The 17,954-nt window shown below is 42.7% G+C and overlaps 1 long non-coding RNA gene across 3 annotated transcripts in view; it reads left to right on the forward strand.

Annotated features, from left to right (window-relative positions):
- The window catches only part of LOC310711681, a 187,454-nt gene extending 170,956 nt beyond the window's left edge, over nt 1-16,498 (forward strand). For 2 of the 3 annotated variants that reach the window (XR_014528574.1, XR_014528576.1), the window contains exons 2-3: nt 14,098-14,186; nt 15,989-16,498. This is a non-coding gene — a long non-coding RNA (uncharacterized lncRNA). Of the gene's footprint in view, nt 1-2,089; nt 2,409-14,097; nt 14,187-15,988 lie in introns of all 3 variants that reach the window. The other variant, XR_014528575.1, reaches the window with a different exon arrangement.
- Nucleotides 16,499-17,954: the final 1,456 nt, after the last annotated feature.

The raw sequence follows: 17,954 nt of genomic DNA on the forward strand, positions 1-17,954 counted from the left end.
TGTAGTAGGGGGTTTTAAAAGAAAAGGCCTCAAATATGAGTTTATATACAGTGCCAGATTTTGTTAAGCACATGAGAGGATTCCCATGCCAATTTATAACTAAGTGTCCCTCCTGGCTGTGTCTGTTAGTCTCCCTGGAACAGCCAAACCTACAGATCACTGTAAACGTTAATCTTCTTATACTTTCAGGTATCAGGTTCCCTTTGATGTTACCAAACATGTTGACTCCTATCTTGGTTGAATGTGCAATCCAGACATAGTTAGCATTAATAATGTTTTGTCTACATCGTTCTCACTGAGTGACTAACAATATAGATTTGCTTCCAAAACCACACTTCTCTGGTATTTTCATAAAGTCGTCTCTAGAGCTAATGCAGTTTGTTTCCTATCTTCTGCTTTTGTTGAGGTGCGTAGATACATCACACTTTACTGGGGAGGGGATCATTTATGTCTTTTATGGGGCAATCCAATCTGTGTCTACTGAGAAGTAAATATAGGGTTTAGGGATGGATGAATCTGTCAATCTTAGCTTCTCTGTGTTTTCCCTTTTTTTTCCAGTCACAGATTCAGTTCTCTGCATTCCTGCAGCAATTTAGTGCAAATTTCTCCCATCATGTGGTTTCGTATGTAGTTTTGATTAATATACACATTTTTGCAAATGATTGGGGCTCAGTGCTCCCTTAAGTTTGATACATAAACTTGCTCTCAGGTAAACACTTAGGCGGGAACATCCACTCCCATCCATAAACTTGTCTGGGAAAATAAGAAAATTCTTTATTCTCAATTACTTGATCATTCATGAGAACTGCTAATTAACAAGCAAATGTAAATAGTGATAAATTATGCTCAATTTTGATGTTTTCCATTTAGCAGAGTATTAAGTTGCAAGTGATATAGTGCACACTTTAAGATCTCATTAATTTTGATGCCATAATGGATGAGAATTCCTAGAGGAGTTTTTTAAGGCCAGAAATATGAATGGTATTAGCTCAACAGTTATATGATTAAGCAGTAAGACCTGCTTAGGCAGGCAGTACTTGGGCATGATTGACGACTGTAATTGATTGACGTGCAGAGGTAAAGCCAAGGGCACCCATTTACTGGCTGGGTCAATCATCTCATGGCTGTGGCCAGTTTGGGAAGGCTTATTACTCTACTGATATAGTGAGTGTTATTAGAAGCTTTTAATGTGTTTTTAATGCTAAAGTGGTAAATTTTAACTAGGGTGAACCTTAAATAGGTCAGTGTGAGATTGTCGGGATTGGAAAATATTCTGATACTTTGGTAATAAAAGATCTGATTTTTTTTGTTGGGCCTCTTCTGTGGTGGCACCCCAATTCTGGAACACCCTCCCTTAGGAATCTAAAATAGACTTGCTTTACTGTCTCTGCCTGCTTTATAACTTTGTAGCTATGTTGCTTCTCAGTTATCTTACTATGAAGAATGTGTGGTGTTGATGTGATGTTTTATTACATTGTGTTTTGTTGTTGCACACCTCCCTGGAATCTGTGACGATGAACTTGAGAGTGTCCTGAATCTTATTTAAGAATGATATCCTCTTTATTCAAATAAGCAACTACTAACCATGATGGCTGTATATACGTACTGCCTCCAGTGTTTGAGAGTATTTGCCTTTGAAGACCATTTTCTGAGGATCGCAAGTGGAAATATTGCTGTTGCACTGATGTCCTTTTTTGTGGGCATCTGTTTGGCCACCATGCATACAGGATACTGGATTGGATGGGTCACTGGTCTAATTTAGCAATGGAGAGAAAAATGAAAGGAGCATGTGGGAAAGTGGCTAAAAGTGCAAATAACATACAAAATGTGTGTAATATAAGGAAAACCGCTTGCAGAAATATGTTTATTAGAGGTGTATATTAAAATAAATGTGCACTAAATTGTTGCTAGAGTCTTGTGAGTGTACAGTTCCTTTTTTAAAAAAAAATGCAAATTTGTGCAGAATTATGCTGGCTTAACTCAAAACTGGAAAAACTGAGAAGCAGAGAGAAACTGAAATTTGCAATTTCACCCCTCCCTGTTCGTTCTTATGCCAGTTTCATTTTCAAGCTGTCCCCCTTATTCACAGTACAGCAAGAAGAAAGATCTATATTCTAATTATACGGCTCCAAGGGAGGACACACTTAAAGGAGGTCAAGGTCGAGAGGCTTGTTGGCATCAGAAGCCTAACGCCCTGCTACTGAAGCATCGCTTCACACTCTCCCACTGATGTATCTTATTGCAGCTCCCTGCCCTCCTCATTGTGCAAGATAACAAGGAAACTAAGAGGAGGCAGAGACAATAATAGTATGAAATATTGATGGACTCTTACATGAAACAGTCCATAGATCCAGCTGAGGCTCTTGTTCTTCCTGAATTGAAATCCACCAAACGGACCTCATTCCAAGGTAAAAATAATCATTTTTTTTAAAAAAAATCTACAGGGGCAGGTGTTTGTTGCATACCTTCCCCACACTTTCTTTTCTTTAACAAAGTTCTGATCATCACCATATAAAAACCTATATTAATGTAAGAAGTTGTGTGATGTGTCTTAAAAGAGGAAGGGCAAGGTGTTGCAACCAACTAAGTTCTGCTTGGAGTAAACCCACTGAAATGAAGAGATACAAGTTAGTTCATATCCATAAATTTCAATGGGTCTACTCAGAGTAGAACCCCCACTGGATACAGCTGAATGTGCCCTGAAACCTCATTTATCAAAGTCATGAGGGGAAAACCTAAAATTAAGGGTTCCGTCTCATATTTTAGTGAGGGTGAAGAACCAACATCAACAAGAGAGCCAGAATAGTGATATAGTGGTTAGAGTTGTGGACTAGAACTTGTGAGACCAGGGTTCAAATCCCCGTGGACCAGACACTTCCTCACAGCCTAACCTACCTCACAGGGTTGTTGTGAGGACAGAAATGAGAAGGAGACATATTTATGCCACCTAGAGCTCCTTGGAGGAAAGATAATAATGTGATAGATGAATAAATGCATCCATTAAGAAAGGTCCTAGAAGACCTGCTCCCTGCCTTGGAGGCCTTTTTCCACCTTCCCAGGGAGGACAGGACCCTGTCTGACTCCAGCTACCCAAAGCTGAGGCTGCTGAAGAGGCCAGAGACCACCCTGGCTGTCATTTAGTACAGACCCAGGTCATTGAGCCTGAGCTTCCACAGCTGCCAATCACCATGAATCACCATTGGCAGGATTGGCAGCAACTGTAGCAGATATGCTCTATGCTTATGATAATGTTTATTCTCTTGTTGATTATGCTATTATAAAGGTGCACTTTATATTTGACTTCCTTTAGTCATGTTTTCTTTTGAAATGTTTAAGGTATTGCTTTAGTCAACTTTGCTGCATTAAATGTGCATTCTGTAGTTGACCGACCTCCTTCGTAATGTTCTGTTTTGAGATCTTGAAGGTAATGTTTTTCTTTTATGTTAATTATTTTTCTTTGAATATATACTTTGTAGTTGACTTTCCACATTCTTTGTTCTTCCTCATTCTTCTTTGTTTCATTTGATCTTTTAATATATTGTAAACTGATTTGAGATTTTTTTTTCTTTAAAACATAAAGTGGTATTAAAATGAAATGAATAATAATAATTGTTCCACCCACTTTTGATATTGCTTCTTTCTCCACCTTCCACTGGCATGTGGCCCCTGGAAGGTTGCCTATGAAGAAATGTGGCCCTTTGTCTGAAACTCTACCCATTGTGTAGACCAGTGATGTCCAAACTTTTTCCAAAGAGGGCCAGATTTGATGAAGTGAAAGTCCGTGAGGGCTGACCAAAGGACCGACCAAAGTTGTTAGCCTTTTTTAGGATTGAAGTTGTTGAGGGTTTTTTAGGATTTTACCCCAGGAAATGAACTGCCACAGAGGCCAGATTAAACTGACCAGCGGGCCGGATTAGACTCCCGAAATGGACTTTGGACATGCCTGGTGTAGACAATGCTGAACAGATAGGCCAATGGTCTGACTAAGTAGAAGACAACTTCCCATGCTCCTGTGTCTGAATAACACAATGTTCTTCTGCAGGAAATGTCTTGAAGGGGATGGGAGTGTTTAAGGGAAACAGTTGAACTTGTGACAAAGGCAAATGGGGAAAATATATGAAATCTGTCTTCTCATTCATTCTCTTCTCTTCCCCCACCCCCCACCCCACCACCTCCTTCTTCTTTTGAATTGGATTGAAACCTCTATCATGAAGAACATGTCTGATTGGATTGAGATGTCCCCATCACAGGAAGCAGGCAAGGCCTGATGCCCCAATAACAGAAGCTGCACAAGCAATTTAACATGTGGCTTCAATCCAATTCCCTGAGCGATTCCCCCTCTTTATGTGTGACAACAAGACAAAGTGTTGCATGTGTAGAATCACAGGAGGGAATAAGGAGACGCACCGGTCTGAGCAGCTGGAACAACTCGTCTGTAGCTTAGTAGCAGATCATTGGGCTTGGAGTCTGCAGAACCAAATCTAATCCCACCATTTTCCCTCCCATTTAAGAATTCTGTATTTATTGCTTGGTGTTTCCGTTTGACTAGAGAGGGGTGTTAAATGGCGTTCTGCCAAGTTTTCAGAACATGGAGAGTATTAAAGGGAATCTGTGTTATCCTTAAGCAATGGGAAGGGCCATAGCTCAGTGGCAGCACATAAGCTTTGCATTCTGAAGAGTCTAGGTTCAATCCCCAGCATCTCTAGGTAGGGCTTGGAATGCCCCCTTCTGAAACCCTGGGGAGCCACTGCTAGTCAGTGTAGTCTGCTAATGACATCAGATGTGGGCAGGTAAAAAGATGACTGGGCAAAAAAAGAGACTTCTTGAAGCACCAACAACTGGTAGCACTTCAAAGCACAGTGCAGAGCTTTCTGTGAGGGGAGCCCTGCTTTGAAGTCCCAGCAATCAACTGGTTGCGGGGGCTTCAAAATGTCTCATTGGCTGAGGTTATTGAGCCCCACCCACCAGTCAAATTTATCCACAGAGGGGTAAGGGAAATAAGGATCTGACTCAATGGCCAGAATCATGTTGTAGTCAATCCTGATCTAGGTGAATATAGAAACATAGGAAGGTGTTTTACATTGAATCAGACCATTGGTCCATCTAGCTCAGGGTTGTCTACATCAGAGGTTCTCAACCTGTGGGTCCCCTGATGTTGTTGGACTACAACTCCCATCATCCCTGAGCTCTGGCCTTGTTAGCTAGGGGTGATGGGAGTTGTAGTTCAACAACATCAGGGGACCCACAGGTTGAGAAAGGCTGGTCTACATTAAGAAGTAATGGCTCTCCACTGGCCATTGCCCATATCAGCTGGGGCTGAAGTGATCTGTAGTGCAACATCATCTGGAGGGCACCAAAATGGCTACCCTTGACGTATATCAGTGAGCAAATAATGGTATGCCAGAGACGATAAAGAAGAGGAATAGAATGATAGAATGATGCATCCATCATGGGACTTTGGAGGGGAGTGCAAAAGACTTGGAACTTGGGTTCTGGTTGACCCAGCCCCTGCCAAAGCCAAGAAGGAATGCAAGTGGGACCAAGGCCACATCTACACCATACCATTAAAGCACATGGCTTCCCCCAAATAATTATGGGAACTTTGGTTTAATAAGGGTGCTGGCAACTGTAGCTCTGTGCGGATTAAGCTAAAGTTCATGGGATATTTGAGAAGAAGACATATTTTAATGTATGGTGTAGATGTGACCCAAGTTTCCATACAAGTCAAGACCAGGAAGCAAGTCTGTGATGGAAGCTTTTGCAGAGGCCAAAGTGTATCATCTTACCTGTTGTAACCTACTGGGGAAAAGACAGAGGGTACATTGAGTTGTCTCCCTTCCTTCCTTTGGCCAGAGTCTTTCCTACAGCTCATTCCATTGGTTGGTCAGTTGCTTTGGAGGACAAGATCAATAGTGGCTATTAGTCATGGATCAGAGGTGGTATACCACTGAATGTCAGGTGCTGGGGGCAAAAAGCAGAAGCTCCTGCATTTGCAGGAGGGTGGCATGCTGTGGCTATAAGATCCTACTTGCAGGCTTGGCTACTGTCAGAACAGGATGCTGGACTAGATGGGTCTTTGACCCATCCAGCAGGGCTCTTCTTGTGCTCATACGTTCATATTCATGTTCTGCTTAGGGCTTTTGATAGGCATCTGATTGCCTATTGTGGAAAACAGAATAGGTCCCAGGACATGGTTTGAAAGCACATGAGGCCACTACCTTCCTAGTGCTGATCAAGTCTGGGTCTGATCAGTGCCAGGGTGGGTGCATCTCTAGGAACCACTTGTATGCAGTCTTGGGTTTTATGATGGAAGAAAGATAGAATACAAATACAAGAAAAGAACTAAGCAAGTACATTAGCTAGGCCTTTTATCTGATCCAGCAGGGTTCTTACAGTACATGAGTTGAATCTGCTGCCTTTTAGGTCAAAATTCAAGAGGTGCTGCAGGTGCAAGTCTTGACATGTGCCGAAAGCAAGTGTGTGGAAGGCCGGAGGAAGCTTTTCCATCGGTGTATTCAAAAGCCCTGAGAAACACCTGTAGCCTCTTTCCATCCTTATCCGCTGCTCAGCTAGCTGAGCTGAAGAAACTCTCTGATCATCTATTAATCTCTTTTGTTGCTCAGAAGGCACCGCAAAGGCTTCAGCCGTGGAAGCTGTCTAATGATTCTCTTAAGATCAAAAGGCAGGTGTCATAAAGGTTATTAATATTTTCCAAGTAAAATAGTGTTTGCTTTTTAAAGCCCCTGCCAAAGCTCTCCTGAAATGTGTTTGCCATTAAAAAGAGGGGGGAAAGAGTACTGGATGCCTTCAGCCAATATCTAGGTAGACAATTTCCAGACCAATTTGTGATGCATGATTAACAGATCAGAGAGGGATTTTTTTTTTTCTTCAGAAAAAAAGAGTGTTATCTGTGAAATGTTCCAGAGTGCCTACTTCACCACTTGAGCATCCCTGTTTATAATAGGCAACAAATGTTGCATTTACACAACAGCCTTATGGAGCCAAAGGTCGCCATGTTCAAGTGCAAAACTATCTGAAAATGGCTCTGGTTGCTTGACAAAAAATGTGCTTTTCTCCCCTAATTAAACTGTTTGGCTCCCTATTGCAGATCCCAATACAAAAGAAAAAAATTCCCTGAACATGAAGCAATAGTTTTCAACTGCTTCACTCTGGAGGAACCCTTTATGCATTGCTTTGTTGTCTGCAAAACTGCTGTTGACTGTGCTTTGCCCTATGTGTTGCATAATCTAGATCAGGGCTACAGAAGTTGTAGCTTCCCAGTCTTTGCTTTGCTTTGTTGTCTGCAAAACTGCTGTTGACTGTGCATTGCCCTGTGTGTTGCATAATCTAGATTAGGGCTACAGAAGCTGTAGCTTCCCAGTCTTGTTGAACTCCAGCTTCCATCAGTCTCAGCCAGAATGGCCAGCTAAAATGATGGAAGTTGTAGTCCACCAAAGTCTACAAGGTTACAAGTTACCCATCCCAACTCTAGGTGGTGACCAAATAGTTATAATAGACTTGGCTAAATACCACATACAAATTAAGTGTGTGCTCCAGAATACTCTACAACAGGAGTAACCGTAATGGTCCCTCCATGTATTAGAATTCAACTTCCGTCAGTCTGCATGGTCAGTGGTCAAGGTTGGCGGGAGCTGGAATTCAAGAGTATCTGGAGAGTGCATTTATGAGTTATCTCTACAATGTGCAGCAGTAGTTTCTGGGACATGTTCTAAAAGAGCATTTTTCCAGTCCATGTGGTGTGCCGGGTCCAAGCCATCACTCTGTGCAATTAAACTATGCCCTTAAAATGCACTTTGGAAGGTCAGTAATGTCCTTCAGCCATGTGCAGCCCTCTTGCCAAGGAAACTCTGTTGAGCAGGTTGGAAACCATTCTGCTGTAAAGTATTAAGAATGTATTGTTTGTGAAATGGGTTCATCAGGATGTCCTTTCATATAAGCAAACATTGTCCCTTGAAAGCTAGAAGCATCATCTCTTTTAAAATGAAACCTGGGGTTCCCTAAGCAAGCTTTCATTAGAATCTTGTATGCCTTTGTGAATCACCATAGAGAGCTTCTAAGAGTCCAGTGATCCAGAAGAATACAGAAAGGCATCAGAGCCCAAAAGATCACTGCTACATAAGCCAAGTCCCAGTCTAAACATGAGGTCTTTTGATAGTGTCTCCTGTCTAGGAGGACCCATTGTATAGGGTAAGTGTACAAGGCTAGTATGGATCTGAGGACAATTTACCGTGCAGGAAGACATTCCAAATGGAAGTTCAGGTGGCTCAGTTCAGTTTGCATGAAGCAGTCATGTACTAAGGGTCCCTCGAGCTATTACAGGCATGGGGAAGCCTTTGGGCCTCTAGATGTTGCTGAACTATAACTCCCATCATCTCCAATAAGCATCCCCAGGGATGATGGGAGCTGTAGTTCAGCAACATCTGGAGGTCCAAAGGTTCCCCGCACCTGCTCTATCCCCAGTAGCTCTTAACATCTGGTCACAATAGCGTCATGATGTGTTCTGCTCATGGGCTTCCAAGAGGCATCTGGGAACAACATGGTGGACTAGACAGACCTACTGGTCTAGTCCAGCAGGGCTTTTCTTATGCTCTTATTAACTGCATCTGTGTGACTGAACCATTACAGCTCTACCACTGCAACTAGGGCTTTTCTGTCATCTGATGTCACCACAAAGGCAATACTTTCCAAGATAAAGTATTCAGTAGACAGCCATCATATAAAGTACAATAGTTAAATATAAGCTGGAGCTTGGTCCATAAAGGCAAATGGAGCTCTACATCCCCAGCAACCACAGTCTGCTCCCAGCCAGCCCCCACCTGACTTCCTTCTTACTTACATCCAGTTCAGGCAATGGCACTGGCTGTTAGCTTCCTCATCAATCTCAGTGTTGCTCTTGTAGACCTCAGCAAGGAGAAGGATAGGGACAAAGCCAGGGGTCTGCAACCTTTAAGACAAAAAGAGCCACTTGGACCCGTTTCTGAAGGGGGGAAAAACTGGGAGCCGCAAAACCATTGTCACATTTAAAACAAATATATCTCCGGAGCCGCGATCTGACAGCGGGCGGGAAGGTGACGTCGGGACGGTGCGTGACTAACGCACGCACCGCCCCCATGCGACTTCACAGCCAGTACAGCACCCACCACAGTGGCGAGTGTCGGGGCGCACAATGCGCCTCCTCCCCTCGCTAGTATCCGCCCCGGAGCCGCGGCAAAGGTGTAAAAGAGCCACATGCGGCTCCGGAGCCGCAGGTTGCAGACCCCTGGACAAAGCTAAAATTAGTTGGCTCCGCCCATGAATGGCTCAGGCTGCATATACTGTGGACTTCTTTGCCTTCCTTTCCACCAGTCCCAGTGGACACTAGCCACCACTGCAAGTGAACATCACATTTGGGAACCAGCTTAATCAGGCAGTCCTACAAGTGTTTACTCAGAAGTAAGCCCCTTTGAGTTTAATGACACTTACTCTCAACTAAGTAGGCATTAGGATTGCAGTCTTGGTTGCCAATTACTCTTCAATATTTCAGGCACTGTAGAAGAGGAAGGTAGGAAAGATCTTTTTCATATACCATGGAAGACCTTTTTTTAAAAAAAAAGATTTTTTTTAATGTAGATCAGATGTAGATCAGATTTATTTATGTTCCAACACAAGTATTTCTGACATAAAGGGCAGCTTCTGAATGCAGTGGAGTAATGAAGTTTCTTGCAAAGCACAACACGGAACCAGCCTTACTTCCTGCAAATTATAGATTAGAACCTTTCCTGGCCTTTGTAGAAGTCACCATTCCATTTTGGACAGGTTAAGTATAGAGTTAAGAAGCTTTTATTTCAGGAACATGAAAGAAGTTTTGCATGGAGTTTTCCCAAAAGGGAAGTAAATAACACCTAAGAATATAGCATGTAATTTCAACGTCAGTGCTGATGTCTATGTATACAGGTTTTAAAACCACCTTTCTTTGGATCTTCTTCTGTTCTCAAAACAGTAGTTAGAGTTCAACGATGTCCAAATATAAGCATACAGAGCTGACAAGGTACCCGGCAGAGATGCAGAGAGAAAAGATGCAAGAGTTTAACTGAAGCAACTAGATGCTGCAGCACCATACATATGTTCCAACTCTTAAACTGGTTTTACATATTCTCCTGGTTAAACTGGAATTCAGGAAGAGTGGAACATAGCTCATAATGAACCAGAGGAAGAACAGAATAATAAAATGAAGGAAATCCTCTCATCACTACTTCATAATTGAGGCTGAATGTGCAATCAGCCTGGACACTAGGCCTTGCTCACAGAAATGTTGCAGTGGGATGATGACTGTGGTGGTTGCATAGTACCATCATGACTTGTAGTCATCAGTTGGCTTTCATGAATTTAACTGTCTTCCTTAAAGTCATTTAAGCCAGGGTTGTTGAACTACAACTCCCATCACCCACATGGTAGCTGTGGCTGATAGTCCAGTTACCTCTGGAGAAGTACAGGTTCCCCAACCCTGGTCTGAACTAAAGGCTATCACATGTTGTAGAAATAAGTTCCACAAATCAGTTAAATGATGTAAGAGGAAGTGCTTGTCTGTCCTGAATCTCCTGTCAAACAGTTTCATTGCTGGACGTGGGGAAGCGCTACTAAAGTAATCACTGGTTTTATGCCAACCCAAGCACACACTACTTTTCAAACGTGTACTGTAGACTTATCAAGGATCAGTTAACAAGTACACCTGGATCACTTGATTTCACAATCCTTGATGACTGGTACTTGATGTGATATGAGAAGATACAAGAGTGCTCCCTATGATGTTTTGATCTATGATGAATCACCTTCAAGTTCCCCCCACACTGCAGTCATTACTTGCATACATTCTAAAACTGGTCCTAAGGTTCTCAGTTATTAAGGCTGCATTCCTATCACCAAGGAATTCTGGGAACTGTAGTTGCTGAAGATTTTTAGGAGACCCCATATTTCTCTTCTAGAGCTACAGTTCTTAGGAGTAGTTTGACATTCATTCCCACTTCCCAGGGAACTATAGCTCTGGGAGGGAAATAGGGGTCCCCTAAAAGCTGTCAACACCCTTAACAAACTACAGCTCCCAGAATTCTTTGGGGAAAGCTATGATTGTTCAAAGTGATATCATTGTGCTTTAATAAAAGGTAAAGGGAACCCTGACAGTTGAGTCCAGTTGCGAACAACTCTGGGGTTGTGGCGCTCATCTCGCTTTACTGGCCAAGGGAGCTGACGTTTGCCTGCAGACAGTTTTTCCGGGTCATGTGGCTAGCATGACTAAGCCGCTTCTGGCAAAACCAGAGCAGCACACGGAAATGCCATTTACCTTCCGGCCACAGTGTTACCTATTTATCTACTTGCACTGGTGTGCTTTCAAACTGCTAGATTGGCAGGAGCTGGGACCGAGCAATGAGAGTTCACCCCATCGCGGGGATTCAAACCACTGACCTTCTGATCAGCAAGCCCCAGACTCAGTGGTTTAGACCACTGTACCACCTTTTAATTATATGGTGTGAATTCAGCTATTGAGCTGAGCTTTAAGTTTAATGGAAATAGAACAAAGCAGCATTTGAATGTTAATATATTTATTGATTTTTTTTTACCAGTTGCATTGCTGGGGAAAATAGGTTTTCCTTTTAGAAGCGTTCCTTCAGATTACAGATCCAGCCCCAGAGTTTGTGTATAGAGCTCTTGCCTTCAAAGCACTATCAGACCAGTACCCAATAAATCTTCAAAGCACTCTCAAGAGGCAAGAAAGTTGTTATCAGGACAACTGTGATAAAGAAGGATTAAGGAGATGTCTCAAAGCCAAACAGGAAGCTAGTGTCAGAGATTGGAAAATTATTAGCTGTCATGATGACCTTGCAACTGCCATTCATGCTAGTGCTGTACCAAAAAAACAAAAACAAAAAACATCCTGCATTTTATTTTATTTTTTAACCATTCTCCATCAGTTAATGAGAAAAGAAACTGATTTAAACATTGGGAAATAAGAGAGAAAATGTTGGTGAAGATTCACTTGGGTGGGGTGCAGCGTTTCTGTTGGGCTTACCTTACTTTTGCAGTGACCAAGGGACACACAGCACTAATTTGTGCTTTCTCTGCCTCATGCTGACTTGTTGCAATGCGTGCTACACATGGTCACCTTTCAAGACCATTTGGAATCTTCTAAGGACACAATTCTTCTCCTTACAGGTGTGAATCTCCAGGAGCACATTACACCAATGTATCTGAGCCTGTGCTGATTCCCTGTTGTCTTTTCAACCCAATTCATTGCATATATTTTTACTAATAAAGCCTTCATTATGTCAGTGGGGATGGCTACATGATCATGCATGTAACTGCAGACCCTCCAAGTGTCCCTATTTTCCAAGGATATCCCCAATTTAGAGAAGCTGTCCCGGTTTCTGATTTGATCCTGGAATGTCTCAGTTTTCCTTAGGATATCCCCATTTTCATTAGAGAAATGTTGGAGGGTATGGTGACTGGTACTAACATAAAAGACCTTATGCAGGTCAGGCCCAGGCGACATATATACCAGGTAGGCCATTGTGGTCTGTGGGAGCACTTCTCCATCAAGTTCCAAATACATCAGAAACAGACTCCACAGGAACTCAGAGCAGGGCTTTTTGTGTGACTACCCCTGTTCTGTGGAATTGCATTTCTCTAGAGATATAACAGTTGTCTACTATCTTTAACTTCCGGAAACAACTGAAAGAATTTTGTTTTCTTTTACAAGCTGGATGGATAGATCTCTAACATGGGTGTCTCTTTTGTATTTTTTAAAATTTTATCTGATGATGTGGGTGCGATGGGTGGGTGGGTTGTTTTTAACAGGAGGGGTAGCCACTTTTATTGGATTTTGTACATCACCTTGATACATGTCTGTGGAAGGTGGTAGACAGATAAATAACTGTTCCATAACCTCTTGTTATTGAGCCCTTTTATCATGAGAACTGTGGACTTTTCTGTGGACTGGCCCAACGTTGCTTAGTGAGCATCATGGCTGAGCAGGAATTTGAACCTGGATTACTCTAAGTCTATGTCCAACACTGTAGTCACTACTGGCTCTTTGGAACGTGCAGAGATGCCCTGGGCATTCTTCTGGAGTGGGTCTTGTAGGTTTCCAAATACAGCTTTGCCAAAAGACCTGAGTCTGAACTAGAATGGCATTGGACAGAAGTTTAATTTTTCAGTGATCATGGATTTTAGGGCTGAGCTGGATGAGCACAGATTTCTTTGCTTGATATTTTTTTTTGGGGGGGGGGGATGCTTTGGCACTCAGAAAGTGCACAGAAAGGCAAAGAAGCTGCCCACCATGATGTTGATAGCTGTTCCTTGGCTTCTGCATGGGTTTGTGCATGCATGTGAACTCTTTTTTCTCTTCCAGAAGCAAGAGTGGAAAGATTTTGTTTTTAAGGTAAAAGGGAGGACTTTCCTTAAAAACAAAATAAGTGGGCTTACCAGTCACAGGCATTGGGTAGATAACTTTCCAGTTTTCTGAACTTTGATTAAATCGCAGGGGAGGTGGTGTCTCCCAAGGGGCTTCTTCTGATCAGGAAGCATGGACAGATGGGGAGAGGGCCTAGTGCTGGAGAAATGTTCAATGGAAAGAGAAACACAGGCACCAATCTTGACCACCTTGCAATGAGAAGGGATGCTCAATCTCATTCTGAATCAATTTTCAATGCCCTACAAATGAGGCAAATTATATAAAGCTCTTTTGTGGGGGAAGGAAACTGCTGAGAAATAGGAGGACAAGTTTTGGTGTGGCATTATTTTACACGCGCTCAGAAGCAATACCTTCTGTAGCACTCACTCCTGGGCTAATCGACCACTATGGCAATACTGAAACTCTTGCATCCAAGAATAACTTCTGCTGCAGTAAAAAAAAAAATGGCACAGCCTATCCCCTGATTAAAAGATAAATCAAAATTTGTTAAGAGAGCGGAAGAGTTGGAGGGCTGATTGCTAACACCAGTGGGGAGGGGAAGGGGAGAGAGAAAGATGAAAGGAAAGCCTAATCGGAGACTTTCTTTAAGCTCTGTTGATTACTGAGAAGCTTTTGACATGGCTCTGTTGCAGGCAAACAGGAGTGGCGACCCTCTCTGATATTCTCCAGCTCACCCGGATGACTCCACTGACACGAACAGCTCAGCCCTGCAGAAATAGTGGTGAGTTAGTGCATGTTCCAAGGGAGATAATGGCAAAGTTATTTTGCCTTTGGGCTCAAAGTCTGTATGTGGGGAGTGAGCAGGGGGAGAAAGAGAGTGGGGGAATCCCTTGCAAAATATTATGGAAGGGTTTTCTTTTAAGTCCCTTTTAGCCCTCAGGAGCAGGCAATGTTCAGCCAGGTCTTGTTTCACCAACATAATATCTCTTTATGAATAGCTGGAGGGTTGCTAGCAAGTGTACTCATTTAGCTGTGGAAGGGATGTTTAATAGCCATCAAAACGGCAAACAACTTGACAACTGTTTGATCAACTGAGATGTCACCCGCAGAGATGAAATGACATATCTTCGGGTGATATGTGTCGGTCATTATTGAGTTGACTGTTAGCAGGAGAAGCAAGCTTTTTAAAAAAGCAGTTGTGTCAGACCAGAGCTTGACATTATGGGGGTCTCATGGCTACTGCTGGAAGCAGCAGACCCACATCCCTTTCTCCTCCTCACTTCCCCAGACTCACGATGTTGTCACATCCCAAGTTTCCCTGCCCTCAGTCAACTTCATTGGCTGCCCTTTGCACTGGCAAAGAGTGTTGCCAAGCAGTGATGTCACTGCATGGATAGCACACATTGCAGGGAACAGGAGAGGAGGAGACAGTGTAGGGCTGCCATTTTGTGTGGCAGCTGTGTATCCTTCACAAGTGTTGCTGCAGCAGCAAGAGCGGCAACAACAAACACAAAATAGGCATGTGTGAAAACCCAACAGATTTATTGTGGCAAGGCTTGTTATAGGCATGAGTCTCCTTCAGATGCATGAGCAGTGATCACCCCCACATACACATAGGCTTCATCTGCACTATACGTTTAAAGAAGTATCATGCTACTTTAAGCACTCTTGGCTTCCCGCAAAGAATCCTGAGAGCTGTAGTTTGTTAAGAGTGCTAAGAGTTGTTAGGAGACTTCCATTCCCCTGGCAGAGCTACAATTCTCAGAATGGTTTAGCAATCACTTCCCATGGAACTCTGAGAATTGTAGCTCTGTGAATGGGAATGCGGGTCTCCAAACAACTCTCACCTCTCTCAACCGACTTTATATCTCAGGAATCTTTGGGGAAGCCCTGACAGTTTCAAGGGGCGTGTTTCAAATGTATAGTGCAGTTGGTGCCAAGCGCTAGTGTAGTTCAATGTCGGTTTTAAAAGGACTGCATCATTCTCAGGGCATAGTCTGAAGGTACAGAATGTGTCAATCTTGCTAGGCAGATAGGGGTCTCATCAGTGCTGGAATGGAGGCTGGGTTATTGGCAGAAAGAAAGAGTCAACCTGAATTAAATTGGGCGAGGTGGAATATGGGTTAGCGTTTTGATGACTGAGTCATGCGGATCCTGAAAACACAGTTGCATGGCTGAGGGATAGGAATAGGTGAACCTGTTGACTTTGGTTTTGCTCAGTTTCTATTTTTTTCCCTATCTTAAATTCAGTTCTCTACATCACAACATCAATTTGGGGTGGCTATTTCAAAGTCTTCGTGAAAATTCATCAGCATTTTAGGGCAGATTTATCACAATATGCACATTTTTACAAGCTGTTTTCCCTAAAATAATGCATTTTGTATCTTATGTTCACTAGTATATGCATTTTTCTGCATACTTTACCCTAGTACAGGCATTTTTGTACACTTTACATTACTGTAAAACTGCACTTCAAAATTCGGAGTTGTCCAAACTTCAAAGAAGTGTTTCAATTGGTGCAAATTAGCCAGGTTTCCCTTTGAATGCAAACTGAATTTCTCCCCAATCCCACTTGACTTGCAGAAGTATGTTGCAGAGGGTTGGACTAGATGGCCCTTGGAGCCCCTTCCGATTCTATGATTCTATGAAATTACATCATTGCCACAGGATTTGACTCCTCCCACTGCAAGCCTGGGAGACAACAGGGGAGCATCAAAGACTTGAAGGGCATGCAAAAAAAGAGTCTTGAACCTATGCCAAGCAATTTGTTCTGGCTTTAATAAAGATGTCGTATTTTAACTCCAAATGTCATTCTTATTATTATTTTTAATCCCGTATCAAAACTTTGAGCAGCATACTGCAGCATGAATAAATGCTACCCGTCATTTAAACTTTCAGCAATGTTTCAAAGCCTTGCAAATGAGTGATAGCCATTTATAAATGTATTCATGCATGTGTATATTCATCAAAGTGATGCAGTTAACAAGCTGGTAAAAGACAAAGTGAATAGCAACAAAGAAACTGGTGGATTATAAGTTTTTAACTTTGTAAAAGCTAATGCAGAACAACTTGATTGTTAATTTTGTAGTCTCTTTTTGCCCAATGAGAACACTCTTTTCTTTCCATCTCTCTCTTTACTCACTGTCATCAGGATCCTGCCATTTTGGAATCTTAAATTCCTTCCCCTCTAAGCAAAGTGTCATAAGTGATGACACAGAGAATACTCAAATTGCTCAAGCATTAAATATTACAGCAGGGATGTCCAACCAGTAGACTGCGATCTACCGGTAAATCCCTGCTGATCCTGGCAGATCGCGGGATCCTTATCGTGTACAAAAAGTTACGGGGCGGGGAAAACTAAAAAAAACTCTGTGCAATCCTTCCCCGCAAAAGCTCAACAACTCCGGGCACTTCCCTCCTAAAAAAAGCTCAGCCACCCTGGGCAATCCACCCTCCCACCCCATGCACGCTCCTCCTCCCTCCAATGACAATGGGTAGATCACTGCCAGTTTTTTAATACTGGGAGTAGATCAAAGTCTCTTGGGAGGATAAGAAATCCATGATGTTGCCTAATTTCATATTTCCTGTCTTGGAAATGCAAATCTCAGCAGCTGGTAATTATTAGAGATGGATGGACAACTCGAAGCCTGGTCTGTGTCCATCTCTTATTTTGGATGCAAAGGGATCCATTCTGTCCCATTTCAACAGTTAATGTACTGATGGTTTCTCCAACAAGCCACAGATATAATGAAAAATAGGCAGTTAAGAGGTGGCCTGAGGATTTAAAATCTTTCTTCCCGTTTCCTTAACAGGGACTAGCTCCTTGGAGTGGCTAAGAAGCATGGTTGTTGCCACTTGGGGTGTAAACAGGACTGCAAATGTCCCTGGAAATGGCAAGATGTGATGACGTCCTGCCTCTTTCAAGGACATTGTATGGGGGGGAAATGGTTTTTCTTATGGAACCATGGCAGCAGCCATATTTTCTTAACTTCCATGGGTTTTTCCCCCTGATGATATCACCAGGAGCACTAAAGGGGAGACTTGAATCAGTACTGAGTTCACTATAAACCAAGCTATTTTCCTATTTTTTAGGGTGGTGGGAGGTAAATAGCTTGGTTTTCCAAGCCCAGTCATGAGCTTGGCTTTGAGAAGCTTTATGTATAAGGAAGCCTTCTGCAATATAGTGTTCTCTAGATGTTTTGGACTATGAACCACAGCAGCCCCAGCCATCACAGCTGTGCTGACAAGGGATGATGGGACATGTAGTCCAAAACAAGCTGTGGGGAGGTTGCTGTACAGGGGATGGGTGCTGACAGCAACAAATTTCCATGAAGTATTGCCTTTCCGATGCGTTCATCAGATGCATAATTGAGCATAAATGAGATGAGCAAACCTCTTTTAATTGAATGCAAAGAAGAAAAACGAGGTGTACAAGTTTGAACTGAGTGTTGCCGCATCAAATGGCCAGCCACCAACTTCGAAAAGGTTAATGGACTGGCAGCAGAACCACCACACATAAGCTGTGTGCGCATTACCATTCGCTCTGACT

This window comes from Podarcis liolepis (assembly GCF_965112155.1).
Source record: "Podarcis liolepis genome assembly, chromosome: 7".
NCBI lineage: Eukaryota > Metazoa > Chordata > Lepidosauria > Squamata > Lacertidae > Podarcis > Podarcis liolepis.